This window comes from Meriones unguiculatus, assembly GCF_030254825.1.
Source record: "Meriones unguiculatus strain TT.TT164.6M chromosome Y unlocalized genomic scaffold, Bangor_MerUng_6.1 ChrY_unordered_Scaffold_25, whole genome shotgun sequence".
NCBI lineage: Eukaryota > Metazoa > Chordata > Mammalia > Rodentia > Muridae > Meriones > Meriones unguiculatus.
In genome coordinates this window covers 13615771-13621995 of record NW_026843710.1, presented here as the reverse complement: position 1 = coordinate 13621995, position 6225 = coordinate 13615771, and the positions used below count along the sequence as shown (strand labels likewise).

The 6225-nt window shown below is 38.2% G+C and overlaps 1 non-coding gene across 1 annotated transcript; it reads left to right on the top strand.

Moving 5' to 3' along the window:
* Positions 1-4556: 4556 nt before the first annotated feature.
* LOC132651791 (U6 spliceosomal RNA) lies at positions 4557-4663 on the top strand. The gene has a single exon (XR_009589355.1). It is a non-coding gene; the product is annotated as a U6 spliceosomal RNA (small nuclear RNA).
* The last annotated feature ends 1562 nt before the right edge of the window (positions 4664-6225 follow it).

Below are 6225 nucleotides of genomic sequence, written 5' to 3'. Positions count from 1 at the left end.
GTATTTTGTTGAGTATTTTTGCATCAATGTTCATGAGAGAAATTGGCCTGAAATTCTCTTTCTTTGTTGGGTATTTGTGAGGTTTAGGAAACAATGTGACTGTGGCTTCATAGAATGAGTTTGGTCGTGTTTCTTCTGTTTCTATTTTGTGGAATAGTTTGAAGTGTATTGATGTTAGCTCTTTGACGGTTTGGTAGAATTCAGCATTGAAACCATCTGGCCCTGGGCTTTTTCTGCATGGTAGAATTTTGATGTCAGCTTCTATTTCCTTAGGGAATATAAAACTATTTAATTGGCTTACCTGGTCTTGATTCACCTTTGGTGTGTAGAATCAGTCAATAAATTGTCCATTTCATTTAGATTTTCAAATTTTGTGGCATATAGTCTTTGGAAGTAAGACCTAATTATTGTTTGGATTTCTTCAGTGTCTGTGGTTATGTCCCCCTTTTCATTTCTGATTTTGTTGATTTGGGTAGTTTTTCTCTGCCTTTTACTTAATTTGGCTAAGGGTTTGAATATCTTGTTGATTTTCTCAAAGAACCAGCTCTTGGTTTCATTTATTCTTTGAGTAGTTTTATTAGTTTTTAATTTATTGATTTCAACCCTGAGTTTGATTATTTCCAGTCATCTACTCTTCTTCGGTGTGTCTGATTCTTTTTTATTTTTATTTCCCCTAGGGCTTTTAAGTGAGTCATTAAGTTGCTTGCATGAGATGTTTCAAAAATCTTTTTGAAGGCACTTAGTGCTATGAACTTTCCTCTTAGCACTGCTTTCATTGTGTCCCATAAGTTAGGGTATGTTGTGCCTTCATTTTCATTGAATTCTAGGAAGTCTGTAATTTCTTTCTTTATTTCTTCTCTGACCCAGCTGTCATTTAGTAGCAAGTTGTTCAGTTTCCATGTGTGTGTAGGCATTTACTATTTTTTTTTTCATTGAGGTCCAGTTTCAGTCCAGATCAGATAGTATACAAGGGATTATCCCAATCTTCTTGTATCTATTGAGGCTTGCTTTGTGACTAATTATATGGTCTATTTTGAAGAAGGTTTCATGAGGTGCTGAGAAGAAAGTAAATTCTTTTGAGTTTGGGTGAAAGGTTCTGTAGATGTCTGTGAGGTCCATTTGATTCATGATCTCTGTCAGAGTTATTGTTTCTTTGTTTAATTTCTGTTTTGTAGACCTGTCTTTCCCTTTGTTGAGAGTGGGCTGTTGAAGTCTCCCAGTATTAATGTGTTTGGTTCTATGTGTGGTTTAAGTTTTATTAAATTTCTTTTACAAATGTGGATGCCCTTGCATTTGGGGCATATATGTTCAGGATTGTGATATCTTCCTGTTGGATTTTTCCCTTGATGAGAACGAAGTTTCCTTCTCTATGTCTTTTGATTAATTTTGGTTGAAAATCTACTTTATTAGATATTAGAATCTCTATTGGTGCTTGTTTCTTGGGTCCATTTGCTTGGAAAACCGTCTTCCAGCCCTTTACCCTCAGGTAATGTCTATCTTTGTGATTTAGCTGTGTTTCTTGTATGCAACACATTGTTGGGTCTTATTTACGCATGCATTTTCTTAGTCTGTGTCTTTTTACTGGAGAATGATTTCATTGATTTTGAGGGAGATTGATTAATGACCAGTGGCTTAGATTCTTTCATATTGATGTTGGCCATGTTTGTGTGTTTGTGTACTTTTTGTTTTGCTGCAGTGAGGTTATTTACTTTCTGTGAGTTTTTTGAAAGTAGCTAGTTTTCTTGTGTTGTATTTTTTTCTTCTAGTATCTTCTATAACACTGGGTTTGAGTGTAGGTATTGTTTTTGTCATTGAATATCTTGTTTTCACAGTTTATGAAGACTTAGAGTTTTGCTGGGTACAGCAGCCTAGGCTGACATCTGTGTTTTCTTAGGGTCTGCATGATATCTGTCCAGGCTCTTCTGGCTTCCATAGTTTCTGTTGAGAAGTCAGGTGTGATTCTGATGGGTTTGCCATTATATGTTACTTGGCTTTTTCCCTTGCAACTTTTAGCATTTTTTTTTTCTTTTCTCTGTATACTTAATGTTTTGATTATTATGTGGTGGGAGGATTTTCTTTTCTGGTCTAATTTATAGGTGCTCTTGTATTCTTATAGTCCTCCCCTTGATGTTGGGGAAATTTTTTTTCAATGGTTTTGTTAAAAATATTTTCTGGGCCTTGGAGGAGGGAATCATCTTTTTCCTCTATTCCTATTGTTCTTAGGTTTTGTCTTTTTATGTTGTCTTGGATTTCTTGGATGGTTTGTGTCAGGAATTTTTTACTTTGGAATTTATTACTTTGCTGGATACATCGATTTCTTCCATAGTATCTTCCACACCTGAGATTTTTTTCTTTCATCTCTTGTAGTCTGTTGGTTATGCTTACCTCTGTAGTTCCTGTTTTCTTTCGTAGGTTCTCCCTCTCCATGATTTCCTTCATTTGTGTTTTCTTTAATTCTTCCAAATCTATCTTCAGATCTTGAAACATTTTGTTGATTTCCTTCACCTGTCTGTCTGTATTTTCCTGTTTTTCCTGCAATTTCTTCAGCTGTTTGAACATTCCTCTGTTTCTTTTATTTCATTCAGTGATTTAACTGTTTCCTCTCTGAATGCCACAAACTGGTTGGTTGCATCTTCTTGTATTTTTTATGATGACCATATTTTTTTTATTATATCCTACCCTAATTCTTTATGTGTTTTATTTACTTCCTCCATTACTTCTTTATAAGCATAGATATAAGAACTTCTTGAATTTCACTTATGTTAGGGTGTCTAGGGCTACTTGCTCCTGGATAACTGGTTTCTGAAAATGCCATATTGCTTTGCTTTCTCTTGGTTATGCTTTTTCACTGGCCTCTACCCATCTCTCTGTCTCAGATGTTGTCTGATAATTTTTTATGTCTGTTGGGCCCTGGGGCAGGGAGAATCCACTTGGTGGGGTTCTGAAGTTCTCCTCTGCTTTTTGGGTATGGTCAACTGAATAGTGGTCCTTCTCAGGAATTGTCACAGTTTCCTTCAGGTTATGGACCTGTATGGTAACTCTCCTTTCATCAGGAGAATCCTGGTGTTGGCTACCCTGCTGCTGGGGTTCTTGCTCTGAATTTATCAAGCAGCAGCTGTTGCTATTAAGGTGTAATTGTTGGGTGCAGCCCTCTTGAAGAACCAGGAATTCCCACAGTCTTGTCAGTTTAGCTAGGGATAACTGATTTATCTGAGGACTGCTGTAATGCTCTCTGTTTTTTGTACATCTGAGGATGCAGCTGTGTGCCCCTGTGCCCTAGTGGTACTCCACAAAGGCAGATCAGCATGCTGTTCACTCATGCAGTAGAAGGCTAGAGCCTAGAGTCTTCTTGAATCCAGAAAGTCTTTTGGTGCTGGGTGTCCTGAGCATTGGACCTGATGATACCCCTGCTGTGGGGTTTCCTCCTGACAGGACACCCAGTATTTGCTTTGAGGACAGTCTTTCTGTCTGTGATGGCAAGTAGAACCTGCAGGCACAGACTTATGTGGCTCTGCCTTTCTGCCCTTTTGGCGATTGGGTGCCTAGGCGTCTGCCAAAACTGGGTAAACTATTCCTGAGACCTTTTTGGGGTGGTGGTATCAGCTGTGTGCTCTGAGATCAGACCAGCCATTCCCCTCCCTGTGGATTTACACCCAACAGAGAAACTTGGTCTCTGGTGCCATGGGGCCCACAGTTCTATCTGGGACAGCAAATCAGGTGTGTAGGCAGGATTCTGTGCTGGCGTCTGGGCCCCGGCTCTGGCTCTGGGCTGGCTTCTGGGTGCCTGCAGAACCTGAGTCTTTTCCATGGGATGACTAGGTGACCTAAGGTCGGTCTCAATCTTTTCCTGCACTGTGGGGTTATCTCTTGACTGGAAATTCCAGTCTCTGCTGTTGTGGTACCCACAGTTCAGTCTGGGACAGTGATCAGAACTCACTGACATGTGGCTCTGGGCTGGTGACCAAGCACCTTGTGGAACCAGGATCTCTTTCTCAGTTTAGCTGGGTGAGTTAAAGCTGATTGAATCCCCCATCATGGGATATCCTCTCACCTGGGAAACATAATCACTTGTGTTTTATGGCCTTGAGTTCTGACTGCTGGTCACTGTGCCGATCCTGCTGTTTTGCTGGTCAGAATCAGAGTCGTCCCAGCACCTCCATCTTCCCCCTACACTTTGTCTTTGTTTCTGTTGCTCTCTGTCTATTTCTGAATGTGTCTTTCTTGCTCTTTCGCTCTCTGTCTCTTTCAGTCTACCTCTCTCTTCTTGCCACCTGTGGTTCAGTATGAAAAGCTCTCAGTTTTGGTGAAGGACTGCAACAAGATGAGTACTTGCTGACATGACATCATGGATTTTCTTAGTTAAAATATAAGCCATGTCCCAACTAAATGCTTTTTTTCAAAGATTTTCCTTGGTCAGTGAGCATTTTCACAGAAAATATTTGAGTGAGTGAGGACATATCCATATATTTAACAAATAGTAATGGAATCTGTGAAAATGTGCAACTCACAAGTCAAGGACATGTGACTTTACTAATGTTTACTTTAAGAAATGTGTGGTGTTCACTTCAGCAGCATGTATACTTAAACAGAAACAATACAGAGAATATTAGCATGATCCCTATGCAAGCGTGACACACAAATTCATGTAGCATTCAATATTATTTTTTTGGAGAAATTAAGGAAAACACAAATAGAGGAAATTGTGGAAGGAAAGAACTTGGGGAAGAAAATAGGAACTACAGATATAAGCATAAATAATAGAGTATAAGAGATGGAAGAAGGAATCTCACCTGTGGAAGACAAAATGGAAAATAAATCATGTATCTGTCAAAGAAAATGTTAAATCTAAAAAAATCCAGACACGGTCCATCAAAGTAATTCAAGACAACATGAAAAGACAAACTCTACACAAATAATAGGAATAGAGGAAAAAGATGATTCCCTCCTCCAAGGCCCAGAAAATATTTTCAACAAAATCATTGAAAAAAAATTTTCCCAACATAAAGGTGAGGACTATAAGAATACAAGAGGTCTACAGAACACCCAATCAATTAGTCCAGAAAAGAAAATTTTCCTATCACATAATAATCAAAACAGTATGTATATAGAACAAAGAAAAAATACTAAAATTTGCAAGGAAAAATACCAAGTAACATCTAATGGCAAACACATCAGAATCACACCTGAGTTCTCAACAGAGACTATGAAAGTCAGAAGGACCTGGATGGATGTGGATATCATGCATCCCTAAGAGAACAAAGATGTAATCCTAGGCTACTGTACCCAGCAAAACTCTCAGTCCTCATAGACAGAGAAAACAAGATATTCAATGACAAAAACAAATTTCAACAATACCCACACACAAATCCAGTGTTACAGTAGACACTAGAAGGAAAAATACAACCCAAGAAATCACGGGAAATAACTTCATTGCAGAAAAAAAACAACAAAAAAACAACAACCAAGCACACAAACTTACTACCACAGCCAACATCAAAATCAAAGGTTCAAAAAGCCACTGGTCATTAGTTTCTCTCAACAGGAAATGACTCAATAAAAAAGACACAGACTTACACAATGAATGCATAAACAAGACCCAGCAATCTGTTGTGATAAAATTAAAGCACAAATAGACCCCCACAAATTAATAGGGGGAGATTTCAACACCCTACTCTCAACAAAGAACAGGTCAACAAAATAGAAATGAAACAATGTCTCTAACAGAGGCTATGAATCAAATGGAATTAACAGATATTTACAGAGCTTTACACCCAAACACACACACACACAAAAAAAAAATTACTTTCTTCTCAGCATCTCATGGAACATTCTCCAAAATAGACAATAGGGTTGGTAACATGGGAAGCCTCAACAGATACAAGAAGACTGAAATACTCACTGTATTTTGTCTGACCACCATGGACTAAAGCTGGAAATTAACAACAACAGAAACAGCAAAAAGCCTATACACACATAGAAACTGAACAACTTGGTACTAAATGACAGCTGGGTCAGGAAGGAAATAAAGAAATTAAAGTCTTCCTAGAATTCAATGAAAATGAATGCACAACATATCCAAACTTATGGGACACAATGAAAGTAGTGCTAAGAATAAAATTCAAAGCACTAAGTGCCTTCAAGAAGAAATTTGAGACATCTCATGCAAACAACTTAATGACTCACCTTAAAAGCCCTAGAAAAAAAGAAGCAGACACACCGAAGAAA